The sequence below is a fragment of the Caretta caretta genome, chromosome 1 (assembly GCF_965140235.1).
Source record: "Caretta caretta isolate rCarCar2 chromosome 1, rCarCar1.hap1, whole genome shotgun sequence".
Taxonomy (NCBI): domain Eukaryota; kingdom Metazoa; phylum Chordata; order Testudines; family Cheloniidae; genus Caretta; species Caretta caretta.
In genome coordinates, this window is record NC_134206.1 from 168,824,414 (window position 1) to 168,840,491 (window position 16,078).

The window sequence follows — 16,078 nt, forward strand, 5'->3', positions numbered from 1 at the left end:
CCTTATTTACCTCACATTAAGAAACAATTTTAATGTTGTTTAAAAGGATTTATTACCTCACATATGCCTTCCAATGATGGCTTTTTTTCTGACTCTATCTTCCAAATTTAAAAATATATAATATAATACATGAAATAGGTTTATTATCATTGCTTATCACTCAGCCTATGATTTTCACTGTCATAATTAGAGATGCTTGAACAGCGTAAAAACCTGTTCAGGAATAGTCTGCTAAAGTAGAGATGGTTCTTGACATTTAATTAATTATTTTGGTACTCATGATTATTCACAAGAATAAAACTTTGTTTGTACAGACGTTTGCAAACTGTGAATTTCAGGCCTGTGGTCATTCAGTCAAGAAGTTTTGTTTTGTGACAGAACAAAATTTGTTTGGGGAAGCAGAAGTAGTTTGCAAAGTTGAGGCCATCCCATCAGGAAACAGGAGATTTAGAAACACATTACATACAAATGCTATCCTGCTAGACACATTTAGCATACAGTACAAGGGCAAGTGGTTGAAAATTTTAAGAGGGCATTCTGTGAAGTGACCGATTACTGCAGCAAGTCCTGTGTTAAGTCCAGTGTATCTTTAATGAAAATGTGATACCGTAGGGCTCCTTCATGAAGGGCCTGATCCTACACCCACTTGAGTCAAAAGTTTTGTCTTTCTGTGGTTGTTGAATTGAGCTATTAAGGTATACTGTAAGCGTGTCATGATTGTAAAGATTGTGAACATTTCAGGAAATTTGCCAGGTACACTTACACTTTGTGTGTGAGTATGAGTGAGTGTAAAAGTTTTAGAAGGCGGAACTGGCTTAGAAGAACTACAATAGGTGCATATATTGTTCTCTGCAAAAAAAATTATTAATATTTTTTGCAAGGGGGGAATAGTAAGTGCATAATGTACAGCTGAATTCAAGTAGTGTAGTGATGCTGGCTCAAAGTATTACTATGTTCCTGGTGACTGCTTTCAGTGGGGAGTGATGTGAAGCTTGTAACTTACTATGGGATATTCCAGCATGAAATGCAATACATATATACATGGATACTGTGTCATGTATAGATAAGATATAGGCCCCTGTTCATGACATATTGCTATATTAAACAGGAAAAGAAAGATACGTGTCCGGTATGTTTGTCTTACCTTGATGTATGCATTAATCCATTTCCAAACTGAGATCCCACCTCAAACCTGATGGTGAATTCTATTTCTGTTTTAAGCTGTTATAAATTTTTGTACAACCATCTACTGTCATAGATTTAAAGGCCAGAAGGGACCAGCAGATCATCTAGTCTGACCTCCTGTATATAACAGGCCACCCCCAACACCCACATACAAAACCCAACAACCTAAATAAGGCCAATGCATGACAGCCCCACAGGAGACTAGACTATTATGTGCCATGGGCAGAGAATAGGAGAGACTGAGGTGCACCAGTTCTTGAGGCCCCTCCCTGTGGCAGGGAAAAGATTAAATTAGACATACTCAGATAATCTTGGCAAGTGACCCATATCCACATGCTTCAGAGGAAGATGAAAAAGCCCCAAGGTCACTGCCAATCTGAGCTGGGGGAAAGTTCCACCCCGACCCCGCATATGGTGATCAGTTAGACCCTGAGAATGTGAGCAAGAATCAGCCAGCCAGCTGAGAACCTGAGAGAGAGGGAGAACGCTCAGTGCCACCTCAGAGCCCCAGCCCTCCCTACCCTGGCTGTGGCCATCCCCAATGCTTCAGAGAAGGGAGATTGAAAATCCTCTAGAATATATTGGTGGGGGGAAAAATCTTTCTGACCCTAGTGGTTGTAGACCTGTATTTTCTATAGTAGACCAAAATGATAAAATTCCCTGCTCTTATAGAAATTGCTTATTATGGTCCTAGCCTTTGGTAGCTATACATGTACTATATATAGTATATTGTAAATGCAATAAAAACAGATTTTTAAAGGTTAATATCCTGTGTCACACCACACAGTCAACAGAAGAATTCCCCAGATATCACGGGTATTGGCAATAATATCCTTCTCAAAGTCTGAACTGTTCTTGGACAGACTGTTTTTGGGTCTGATTATCCATTGCCTTGATTCCTGTATAGTCACTTTATACGGGTAAGAATTGAGTGTAACAGCATACAGGTGAAATCCTGGCCCTACTGAAGTCAATGGGAATTTTTTCATTGACTCCAATAAGGCCAGAATTTCACTCTATCATTCTGATTTCACAGTGTTTTACATTCATGGGGCCTGATTCTTCTCTCACTCATATCAGTGTAAATAAGAAGCACTTCCACTGAAGTCAGTGAAACTACACCAATGTAAAACAGATGTAAGGAAAAGGGGAATCAAGCCCATAAACAAAATATAAAGACAGGGGGAATCAGGCCTTGGGTGCAAAGAAGCTTTTCTCCTGTGTACATTTTTCTCTCATTTATTATGTACACACACATCCAGCAAGCATAGCCATGTTGTTGAAATATAGTACGTCTATAGGATAGCGGGGTTCTATATCAAAGTGCAAGGCAAAATGTTGGATTGCAGACTGAGTCACTATTTCTTCCAGCGCAAACCTTAGGCATTGGGAGTACAACACCATGCTCGCCTCTAAACAGGGCTCCATGCAGATTGCACAGTTAAGCCCCAAGTGTTACACTGATACTAGCAGCCATGGATGCAGGGAGAGGCAGCAGCTTTTCAGGTGGAAAAAGGCATTGAATGAATCAGAAATATCAGACTGTGTGGAAAACAGTGGCTATAGAAGCTGCCTGGGAGTAGGAGTGATCCAGTAAAGATGGCTATCTGTTTGAGGCTATCTGCTGTTTAAAAACTACAGCTACTTGGTGATGCTCTTGCATTTTTAGGGGCCTTCTTATCCAATACAAAAATATGTATTTAATAAAACCCACCCATGGCTGATGCATGACTGTGATTTGTTCTCATATAAACAAAAGTGTGGGTGTCTGCGTGTATGTTTGTTTTTGCGTGTACAGATACACACACAAAAAAATGTAAAACTTGCAGTGGCCCATGATGCATTATTTTGGTCTGTGCATATTTCCTTTTTAGTGCAAAGTGACATATTGATGTATGGGCTGAATGAAAATTCCACAATAGATAGTGCGTTCTTTACTCAGGCAGGTTTATGATTTTATTATTCTGCCTAAAGCCCTTTTCTAAACACCGTGTTTATACAAATTATCTGAAAGTTTTTAAAAAAAATAGATTAATTTCAGAAACTGTGGGTGTCCTTTGCTTTTTACCTTTCTTCATTAGACTGACAAATGAGGTGATGTTTTTGTTTGCGTAATTTAAAAAAATATTTAAGCAGCAAACTTACATTAAAATACTGCCATATAAAGTATAACCCCAAGGAAATCTCAAATCCATATGTTGCTTTATAAAATGTTAAAGGATCTATAAAATGATTTCCTTGCTTATCATTTCCTGTTTAAAATGGATTTTATTTTATCTGCTTTGTAAACATATCCTTGCCTGCAGCGTTCTGTATTTAAGTGTAAGTGCTTTTAATTACCTCCGCTACTTCAGTTAGTATGAGCTTGCAAATGAAGTGAGTTATAATCTCATGTGTGCCTCTGTTAAATCTTTCTTCTATTTATATAGATATTCTAAAGACCAGGGGAATAGACAAAACCATCTAAGTTTAGATAAACTCTGAGCTGGAGGGGCTCAAGTGAGCGCCTTTTTAATGTCGTCAGACTTTGGGCCATGTCAAGAGGAGGCTCAGCTTTGATTTAAGATGGATGTAAATTCTCTAGCCCTTTTCCTTGTTTTAGCCAGGCAAATATAAAGTGGTTCAAGCCCATTATAAAAACTGAAAGGAACATACAGTGGGGTCTGAGAAGGCTCTGGAATCATAAAGAGCCCTACCCTGGAGCTGCATGCACCTGGGTGCACACACGCCTCTTTATGTAAGTGGATCAACTGAGTTTGAGGTGTGCTCTCTAATCTTCCCACAATCCTTAGCATAACCCTTTTTATATTGTGGTGTCAATCACAGACAGAAACCTAGGAGCCTTTGTCTCCCCATTTATTTTATGAGGACCCTTGGTGCCTAAGTTAAGCTTTGTGAATTGCAGTGTTGTTTCTAAAAAAGAAAAGGAGTACTTGTGGCACCTTAGAGACTAACAAATTTGTTTGAGCATAAGCTTTCGTGAGCTACAGCTCACTTCATCGGATGCGAATACAGACTAACACGGCTGCTACTCTGAAACGAGCATTGTTTCTGTGATCGTTCTAGGCCCCTTAAAGTTAGCAGCCACGAGGCTGAGCCTTGCAATGCCTAAGCCCCTTTCTAGACCGGGCCCTACTCCCTAACTCTGATGACAGCTCCTACTTTCTTCACATCCTACTTTGGCTGAGTGAGGTTTTCAATACTGTCAATCATTACTGAGCTTCTAGAGCAAACATTTTTGCCTACCGTGCTCTTATGATTTTGAGTATTACCTCTCAAACTGCTCCTCTTTTGTTTATGGTTCATACTTTACATCTTCCCCTTCTTCTCTCTCTCCACCTTTATTATGCAATGCCAGAGTCTGTCCTTGGCCCATTTCTCTTGTCCATTGTCAGTCTTGGCTATTGCATTTGTAATGTGTGGATGACTTAATTCTGCATCTGCCTTGATTAACTCTTAGGTTGCTTTCTCTTCCCCCCATCCCCCTTTTTTCCCCCCATCTTGAATCAGTTTCTGCTCTTAGTTACACTAGTATCTCTATTACATTTAATGAAACTATGCATTTAGACTGATGTTACTGACAACACAAACTAGTCCTTTCATTCTTGACAGTTCCTTGCTGTGCTGTAACTTCTTATTAAGGAATGCTTCAAAGACTGAAGTAATCTGTGTACCAATGCTTTTTCTCTCATACATGCAATTCATTATCCACAATTCAGACCCTTATATTGCTTACATGCCTGGAAATAGTGGAGTTATCCTTAACTGTAAATGTATACATTTTCTCCCATATCACATTTGTCCATATGTTTGTTTATCGCCATGTCAGGAAAATTGCCAGAATTTTTCCTTTCCTTAACATGGAGTCTGCAAGAAATCCTTATTCTTGGCTTAATCACTTCCTGTCTCAGCTATTGCAATGCCTATTTCTTGACCTTCCTAATCACTGCCCTATAATCCTTAGAGGATCTAAAATATTGAAGCAGGGTCTTCACTTTCTTTATCCTTGTGCTCCTCTTTCCCTGGCTTCTTATCCATCACTGAATCTAATGAAAACCTCCGCTTGGCGTGCAATGGCAACCAGAAACCAAAAGTGTTAGAATGTGTAAGGGTTGGGCTAGAAAATAATGCTGAATATATCATAAAGCTTTTAGGCAGTTCAGTAAATACTATGTCACCCAGAATACGATGTACACTTCTGGTCACGTTCTCTCAAAAACGATACAGCAAAAACAGAAGCAGTTCAGAGGCGTGGGAATCTTATTAAGAATAAATAAATAAATGAGGGTTGCTTAGTTTCCCGGTCTGGTCCCTTTGTGCCACAGCTGGGAAGCTGCCCAACTGTGGATTCCCCTTGTGTAGGGTGACAGTAACTGTGTATGGCCTGGTCTACACTTGAAAGTTTTGCTGATAGAACTATTTCAGTCAGGCGTGTTATATGTTGATTTGTTTGTTTTTAACCACAGTCGGTCTGCCCATGGAAGTTATATCAAGATAAAAGTCATTACGCTGGAATGGCTTATTTCCCTTCTTGTACAGGAATAAGCCGAAGCAGTAGAGGCACTTTTATAGAGGACTGTGTCCACCCTAGAGGGGCTGTATCACTTTAACACATAATTAAAGCAGTACCGTTGTTATGTGTAGACAAGCCCTTAATGCATATTGCTGTTGAATGTCTGCCTGTGTTTTTATTATTGGTCCTGATCACACCCTTCTATGGTAAAACCCACAGGAGTGGGCTACAGGGGAGAAAACCTTCCTGAGGCTCTCTCTCCAGGGCAGTTTGTCTATGTTTTGCCTGGCCCTTGGGTTTGACATCCGTGGAAGAAGCTGCAGAGCCCACCTATAACTACCTCCTCTCCCCCATCCCTCGGAGCTGCATGGATCCTGGGAAAAGAGCAGGAAGTTAGAGCCATTAACTTGGACTGTATCTGTGTCCCTGTAACAAGGTGGCCTTCCCCTTTAAAGGTCATCAGGCCTGGGACTAGCCAGCCTGGATCAATCAGCCCTGCCTGTGCCATAATTAGCTGCCCCTCAGCTTAAGGGGGCTGGACTAACTGGGGTCAGGTGACAGCCTGAAAACATCTGGGGCTCATTTAAAAAAAACAAAAACAAAAACACACACACTGAGAAAACCCAGTTTGGTAGAAGAACTACAAGGAGCTAGCTGAGCTCCTGTGTAATGTCCTGAAGTAGGGCCTGGAAAGATGCTGGGGACGTAGCCTGGGAGTCAGTGCTCTGTGCCAGTGTGGAGAGACTTTAAAGGAGCCCAGAAGGGGCTAGGAACTGAGCACAGAAGGCACCGCTGAAGAGGAGCCCAAATAGGGTAGAAGAACCTTTTGTTTGTCTAGCCTTTTGTTACCCCCCGAAGGAGACTGAACTCAGATAGTGGGTTGAGATATGTGACTCCCCAGGAGAGATGGAGAACCTTGGTGAGGGAAAGACATTGAGGCAAGGAGCACCTGCAGTGCCTGCTTGGCCAGCAGATGGTTCTGCATTACAGGCATGCCTTATAATAGTCCCTCTACACACACGCACACTCCCGTCTCCCTGTTAGAGCAGTTACAGTAGAACAGTACAGAGAGCAGCTGACCCCAGCAAATTTCCTATAAAGGAACTCCCCATCACTGGGGTGAGTATGTGAGGAAAGGTAATATGGGCCTTCTTGTGTTATCAGTCCACTGTTAGCCTTAGTAGATGCAGAGGGAATGATGTGTACTTTTCTCCCAGCCTACTTGCTCCTTCCCCATTCGTGAACCTGCAGAAACAGGAAGAAACTGAGATGTTGCCATGGCGGTAGGTGAGACCCCTTCTGCAAAGGATAGGTATGATCTGTGCATGGAGATGCATCTCATCAGCAGAACTGGGGCAGGGGGTGGGGCACGAATGGCAGGACTTGTCATTATTATAGTGAAACTTCTAAAGCATGGTCCTACCCTGAAAAGTGTTGGGGGGGGGGGACGCATTGTGAGATTCTTTGACATTTGTCTGTCTCCCAAAGACTCTAGATCAAATTTATTCATTCACAAGTAAAAGGATGTTTATTTTCCTAAGTGCACTCCTGCCAACTCAACCTAGGATCTGAAATTATGCCCACAGTTACACCTGTGAAAACCTACGGATGCTGTGAATCCTCCATTGGGTTGCAAAGGTGTAAAATGGCACATAACTTAGTCTGCAGTTTTTTTTTTTTAAACTAATGATGATTTCCAAAAAGTTTTGCTGGGCTATTCTGCAGCCTTGAAGTTGGGAGAGAAGGTCAGTAGAGACAGTTGTCATTTAAGGAGAGCTACAGAACACCATGACATTCTAGAGTGGGGCTGGGCTCCTATTTTGGGTTCCTATTCAGCAAGGTATTTAAGCACATCCCTAACTTTAAGCATCTGAACTGTCCCACTGGGGAATATTCATGTGCTTAAGTACCTTGCAGAACCAGGGCTTTGCTAGGGTTTCTCTGGGCTTTGGAGACCTATCACCCAAAGGTATCCCACATTCTGTCCAAAAGCTGGATTTTCCTTATTTTTGTTAGGGAGAAAACTGTCTTCCCCTTGCCTCAGATGGAAAGGCCAAATGTTGTGCTTTTCAAGGATATTTTCCTCTATATTCCTAATCTGTGTGTTTGGTTGCACAACTTCAGCATGAATGCCGGTCAAAGAACTGGACTACTGAGCTACAAAATAAAATCCAGATATTTTTGTGTGTAAAAAGTGTGTGCGCGCACTGGAGAGCCTGGGGCTAAGCCCACCCTGATCATAGGATGAGCCCACACCTGGGCTGAGTCAGCTGATCCCCATATGAAGAAAGCAGGAAGGTGCAGTAAGAGGAGGAAGCCAGGAGATTGAGTCATGTTTGGAGTTGCTACAGGGAGCAAGAAAGCTTCTGCAGGGCTCTAAGTAAACGGGGTATGCCGAAGAAGAAGCAGAAAGGGAGAGAAAGCTCTCCTGGCAGGGAGGCCTGGGAGAGGCCCCTGCCAAACAGGGGAGAGACTGTGAAGGACAGGTAGGCTGAAAAATATGTGAGTTTGTGTTTTGTAGTATTTGGGATTAATTAAGAGAGAGATCGAACTGGGCTTGGGAGTCATAGGGGCTGTATGCACCGAAGAACACAAATTGAACTCCGAGAAGGGACTGTTTCAACTATGAAGAACTGAGTGAGTTCATAAAGAGCTCTGAAGAGGGGGAAAACTGAGGGGGAGGCACTGAAGAGGCATCCTTGGCTACAAGGGGGCATTTGGGTGGCAGGTGCCCATGCTATGGTGTGCAAAATAGTTTGATAATAAAATGGACATCTTCTGCTTTTCCCACACCAGCAAGAAAAAAAAGTTACACCAATTACATATTTTTTCTTCAATTTAAGAAATGAGACCATAAACTGATTTTTCATATTGCCCAAAGACCAGGCATCATTATAATAATGTTATGTTACCAGGCCACCACCGAAACAATGAGCTAGCGGGGAAGGTCTCCACGTCCTATTACCTGTTCCCTGAGCCTGCCAGTCTTCCCAAGTTAGAGCACTGTAAATATTTTCTTAGGTACTCAAAATATTAGTCTTTCAGTCCAGGTTTTTATAAGAATTTAGTCATATAAATATATTACCCAAATATGGGTTATGTCACCTCCACTTACAATGGTGCATACGCACATTAGTGAGTCTAAAATATTAGTGTATAAAACAGTGGATTTCACAGTGCTGATCCAGAAGACAAGTGTGCACCCACCCATATCACCTGTGTCTTACTTGTTGGCTCTCCATAAACTAGCTTTGGTAATCTCCGAGTTTTAGTTCTGTCAGTTTCTTCTGAATGAGGGAGGAAAAGGCAACCCTATGAACTTAACAGTATTTACATCTGAACACTAAGCAATTTCTGAACAGTGTGGTAGGAACTAGGTCTTGCAAGAACTATTATTTAGCTTAATTGATTCCAGCTGGGCTTGGAAGAGATTTTGGCCCAAAATCATGCAAGTGCTTGCCAACAGTCTGTCATTTTTGATAGCTCACACTGCTATGAACTTGGCTAAGAGGGGTCAGTCACATAGCAAAAACTAAGCTCTTCTCTATATCCAGGCTAGCTTAAAAATGCAGATATATTGCCAGCGGACTAGCAAGCCATTCTTATTTCAACTTCGCTTTAAGAGGCCCCTGGTTTCTTGGAACTGGGGAAGTGATGTGCTGCTAAGCAATGAGAAGATGTTCCACATGTGAAACTACGGGCAGATGTAGCTGCTCTAAGAACTTTTAGGCATCTGTTTTTATTAAAAGTTCACTGGTGTATTTGACCTATTAGTTGGATTCAGCACATGCCTATGGTAAAGATACATACTGAGAAAGCATGTAACATGCCTACTTAATCAGTCTTGCTTAAGTTTAATATGCACTATAAGGGAAATACCATAAATACTTTTTCTTTAATTAGGGTACTCCTTCTGAGGCTTTTATTAACTTTGTTAAAGATTATAAATTCATGTAACATAACTTAGTCCAAGTCGCAGTAATAAACTACGTAAAATGAAGCTTTAAGACAGACAGACATTACATTGCCTTACTTCCTAGGTGGCTACGTGGAGACAAGTCACTGTAGTAGTCTAATTTAAGAAGAGACTATTAGTTTTAAATGAATTTGGGGATACCTAACTAAAAAAAACTGTACCATTCCTCTCCAACCCTATTACAGAGTTATTTTGACACTGTCTTATGGGATTTATGTTAAGTAGGATAACATGCTCCAATTTCAAGTAATTGTATCTTGGGAGGAAAAGAATAGTTTCAAATTTTAAAATATGTGCAATATTTTGGACCCAGGAATTATATAAATAATAGCAAATAGCATAGGAAATTTTGGTTGGAAGGTTTCTAACAGAAGTAGAAACCATCTCATCAACCAAAAAGCAGTGTCTCTTATAAATTAGGGACAGACTGTAGTACAGAACAGGGCTGAGCAAGACCCACTGAGTTGATTGTGTGTTCAGATTAACTTTACTAGTTATCAGGGTTGGCATGATAGTTTGACAGCTCTTTAGTTTACTTGAGGTTTTCAGTTTCTTTGAATGCAAAAATTTTCATGAAGCTAAAGTGAACCCAGGAGAGTTTGAGTTAAAACTAGAGTTACCCCTTTTGTTGACTTATCTTTAAAAAAAAGATTGCAGGATTTTTTAATAGTGTTTTTTCCTTTCCTTTACTTCAGAATGGATGAAGAAACACTTTTTTTTTAAGGCATGTTTGGGGAAAGAACATGCATGAAAAAATTCAGTACTAAAAGTGAATGTTTCAGAAAAGTTATTAGTGACTGAAATAGAAAAAGTTGTACAACTTCAACTAAAAAGTAGTAATTGTCACACGTCCTATAATGCGTATATTAGAGAATACTCAAGAAACTGCAGAAGAATCCCTGATAATGCTGCATTTGGCTGCTGACAATCCCTCAACACTGAACTGCAGTATTCTCAGGGCTAGCCTGATGACTTGAAAGTTGTGAGGCCAGAAATGCATCAGGAATGTTGGCTGGCAAGTGATCGAGATTCAGTATTAGAAACCTATTTCCCCTTGTTTTTTCCTACCCCCCCGCCCCCTCCTCAAACGTTCTTGTTAAACCCTGGATTTGTGCTGGAAATGGCCCACCTTGATTATCATACACATTGTAAGGAGAGTGATCACTTTAGATAAGCTATTACCAGCAGGAGAGTGGGGTGGGGGGAGAGAAAACCTTTTGTAGTGGTAAACACCCATTTTTTTCATGGTTTGTGTGTATAAAAAGATCTTCTGTACTTTCCATAGTATGCATCCGATGAAGTGAGCTGTAGCTCACGAAAGCTTATGCTCAAATAAATTGGTTAGTCTCTAAGGTGCCACAAGTACTCCTTTTCTTTTTGCGAATACAGACTAACACGGCTGTTACTCTGAAACCAGTATTAGAAAGGACTTCGAATGTGGTCAGCTGGCTGGATCATCAATTTCTCTGGTATGAGAACTGGGCACTCATGGGGTGCACAACAGTAGCATCATATGACACAGTCTGGCACACGGGACTCTTAGTTAAATTGTCAAGAGCACTCCCATCACGGGTAGTCAACATCGCTGACCTTTTCCTTTGCAACGCACATTTTCAAGTGCACATGGGAGGCAGAGTTAGCATATGGAAAAAACAAACCAACCATCTACTCGAGGGCTCTGTGCTGGCACCAATGCTTTTTAGGCTGTACACCGATTACTTTCTGCTTATCCAGTTCTGCAGGTTCATGTGTGCAGATGACATTTGCTTAGGCATCCACAAACGGTTATTCCCCAGACTTGACACCCTGACTGATGACTTGATTAAAATGGCTGAATACTGTAATCAGTGGCATTTACAACTAAGTGTGGCCAAGACAGTTTTGAATGCTACAGCAGCCCACTATCTTTCTCAATAGGCATTGCTTGGACCCAAGCCAGATTACCTCAGAGTAACCCTAGATAGGTCTTTCATATATCTTAACCATCTGAAAAAAAAAGAGGCTAAGGTGAGAATACATAATAAGCTGCTAAGCAAATTGGCCAGCACTTCACAGGAAGCAAATGCTCAAACCCTCCAGTCATCTGGTTTAGCCCTCTGTTATTCTGCAGCAGAATACTGAGCTCTGGTCTGGCTTAATTAGTCTCATGGCAAGTCGGTTGACACACAACTACACTCATCCATGTGTATCGGACCTGGGATGATTCGACTACACCAGTGCTGTGACTCCCCGTGCTAAGCAATATCACTCCTCCATGCAGCCATCATGAGGCTGCTGCAGCCAGAATAGTTCAGAAGATAAGTGCGAACACGAGCCCACCACTCTACACAGACCTCTTCGACCACCTAAGAGCACGCTTGTCATCAGGGTACCCATTGTGGGTCCACTTGCCCAGCCCAGATTTCTCTGCAATGTCCAGGTGGCATGAAGAAAGGTCTGCAGCTGAGGTCAGATACCAGTCTCTTATAACTGAGCTGACCATGTGTGTACCTAGCTTTAATTTGCCAGGCAGCTGAATCAATTTCGAATGGGCCAGGGTCAATGTGCAGCCAGCCATCACATGCAGCTGTGACCAAAGTCAGACAATGTCACACATCACTGATGTCTGTTATACAACCAGATTTGGAGGTGGTCTGAGGGCTCTGCACTTAGCTGATGAGGCTGCTGCAAATTGGATTGGCAAGCTCTGCATCCCATAAGAAGAAGGATGAAGTGGTATAAAGCCGAATTCTGCTCTGTTTACACTAGCAAAAAACTAGACTGTAGCCATCGAGCTGCACTGGGTTTACAGTGGGGTATCAAGGAGCAGAATCTGGCCCTTTGTTCCTCTTTTGGAAATCCTTGAAATGTTTATCTGTGTCTTTTCTGTCAGACTAGTGTAAATATTTACAGAATTCATAAAGATAGTAATCAAACACGGGCTCAGATGCAAAGATGCAGCCAAAGAGAGCGTGACCACAGGTGATGAGAGGCAGGAGGTGGAAAGAGTGTTGTAAAGGATGCTTCGCTCACTAAACCTGGGTTTGAACTAGGCTAGTCCTTCAGCACAGCTTAGGATCTCCTGGCATTACTGTTGTGCTTGTGGTAGCCAGGCATTCCTCAGGCACAGGGATTCTTCTGGCAATGCTCCCTTTTTTCCTCAGCTCTAGAGAGGGCCATGGTCATAGGAACCGCTATGGTCTCCATGCCAGCTACGGATTTCCCCAAGCAGGATACATTCTCTTGGCAGAGTAACTGGCTTCAGGAAAGCCTTTTGCCACTAGAGTGGAACAAAGTTACCTCTCCAGAATTGAGGATCTGACCCATGGTCCACTGAATCTGAAGTACTTTAATTATTTCTCAATAGAGACTTTTAATGAGAACTCAAAGAAAATTAAACAGTCCTGTAAACTTGACCGCTAAGCTTGTAAAAACTCAGCTGCCTGATTTTAAACCAAAGTTGTACAGGTTAATTGTTAAATTTGGCAAGTAACATATAAAACTAAACATAGTTTAAAAACTAAAGTTCAGGGGACTGCCTAGCTCAGGAAATAGATGACAGTATATGGAAGCTCAGGGAACTGGTAGTGGTATATGGAACCTCTATGGGTAAGTCTAAAATAAATTGTAAATCCCCAGCCCAAACTATGCCCTGCGGTCCACACATAAATCTTTCTGAGTCAGGTCAGCATGCACTCAGGAGCCCAGGTCCAACATCTCCCACCCCCATCATTTTTCAGGGTGGACACAGCTTAAGACCATGTCTCCAGACTTATATCTGGAAAGTCTGCCAATGATATCCCACAATCCCTGAGCCTGTGTTTCTTGGCCCTTCCGCCCCCAAATTTCCCACATGATTACCAGGAACTGGAAGCAACCCTACTTGTTTGCATACAGCTGCTCGGTGTTTAACGCTTCCTTTCCATGTTAACCATTCACCTGGAAATGCAGTCTCCTATATGTTATATAACCACCAATGAGACGAAACTCTACACCAAGTGTGCTACTAGCTGGCCAGAGGAACACAACTGGATTCTAGTTAATCTCTGGAGTAGTATCCTTTGCAGTTAATGTTTTCATGGATTCCTGGTAGAGGACAAACCGTGAGCACAAATCCCACTGATGATCCCCGGTACACTTTGGAAAGCCCATTCTTTCAACACCAGTAGTTAGTTGAGGGATGTTATTTATTCCCATACTGTCTGGGCAAATCACAGTCCTGAATGCCTCTCAAACCTCTGCCACCACATTCACCCCCTCCCCAAGCTGATGTGCTAACACCAAATTGGTTAGCCATGCATCTATAGCACTGTGAGGGGTAGCTAGCTTCTAGATGACTATCACAGTTTGCTTCTGGACTGGCATGGCTTCTCTAAGGCATGTGTCCTGATGCACTGCAAAGATCCAGCAATGTCTGCAAAAGTTCTGGACCCATTGCTGATCATCTTATGGCCACATGACGATGTGATCACCAGTCTGTGCTCATGACCCTGCTCCAGAAGCTGCAGTCTACATATGGGGAATCTGTGGCTATGGGAAGAGCCACAAGCAGGATTAGCCAGGTGTAATCTGCTATGTTGGTATCCCTCTCCAAGAGGTGCCTTCAGTAGGTCAAAAAACACCACAGAAACGTCCACCAATCTCTCAAGGATGTTCTGCCTGTTTGCTGGAATAGGTGTGAAAACACAAGCTGGACAAGTTCTTCCACTGGTGCTTGATCTTTGTTGGTGGCTCTGGTTGGTGAGAATGGGCAGTTTCAAAGAAGCTCAGTTGGATGTATTGGCAGGCTAAGACACCTTCCACTCAAGCACTGTGCAATTAGCACACAAGCTTTCCCAGAATACTCCATAACCCAAGGCCTAGAATGGCTGGCGAGGATGCTAGGAGCCCTGGGATATACTCCCAGAAGCAGAGGTGTGACTCAGCTCTGCACAGTGCAGTATGGATGTGTCAGCATGGTTCTTAGACCTGGGTCCAGCAATTGTAAAGTTGTTTTTATAGTGCTATAGGGACACATGCCTTCCAAGGTGCTCAGAACATAGTGGTCTGCTATAATTACCTGACCAAGCCTATAGAGAAGGGACCTGTGATTCTCTGAAGATTATAAACTTTATATTTGTGTCTTAGTTCTTTACTTTACCCTGTGAGAAGAGAGGGGATTGGCAGGAAGTGATCCAGGGAGGTAGCTGCACAAAGCCACAAGGTGCAGGGCTTAACTGCCTACCATTGGGCAAGCTTGGGCTTTCCTACCAAACCCTAAAGAGGGACAACTGTAGAAGTCTATCCCGTGACAGGGAAACTGTTGGGTCTTGGGGAAACACCCTAAAGATACAGGAGTTTGGACCACAAGGCCTTGACCCAAGGGGGTCCCTTGCTTAATCCCAAAGACATCCCTGTTACTGGACTCTTATAGAACCTGAAATGGGTGGACTCAAAAATGTGCCCTGGTTGGAGGACTGAGTTATTGACAGGACAGACCACTGTGGAGCGGTCGTAAGAATAGGTTTCAGAGTAACAGCTGTGTTAGTCTGTATTCGCAAAAAGAAAAGGAGTACTTGTGGCACCTTAGAGACTAACCAATTTATTTGAGCATAAGCTTTCATGAGCTACAGCTCACTTCATCGGATGCATACTGTGGAAAGTGTAGAAGATCTTTTTATACATACAAAGCATGAAAAAATACCTCCCCCCACCCCACTCTCCTGCTGGTAATAGCTTATCTAAAGTGACCACTCTCCTTACAATGTGTATGATAATCAAGGTGGGCCATTTCCAGCACAAATCCAGGGTTTATTAAGAATGTATGGGGGGGGGGGGAAATAGGAAAAAACAAGGGGAAATAGGTTACCTTGCATAAAGGTGATATATGCCATCATGTGCCAGCAATGCCCCTCTGCCATGTACATTGGTCAAACTGGACAGTCTCTACGTAAAAGAATAAATGGACACAAATCAGATGTCAAGAATTATAACATTCATAAACCAGTCGGAGAACACTTCAGTCTCTCTGGTCACACGATTACAGACATGAAAGTTGCGATATTACAACAAAAAAACTTCAAATCCAGACTCCAGCGAGAAACTGTTGAATTGGAATTCATTTGCAAATTGGATACAGCTAATTTAGGCTTGAATAGAGACTGGGAGTGGCTAAGTCATTATGCAAGGTAACCTATTTCCCCTTGTTTTTTCCCATTCTTTGCAGTTCACCCTAATTGAGTGACAATAGCTGGCTCTCCACTAGGGTCCCAGTCACATTTGCACTAATTAACATTACCCTCCTTTAATTCTTTATTAATCAGTGCCCCATCAGCTGCTCCATTATTGTGCCTAGGATCAATATCTGTTTGACAGGCTTATAATTATCCATTTCATCCCATTTAACCTTTTAAAAAATGGCATAACCTGAGCTTTCTTCCAGTCTT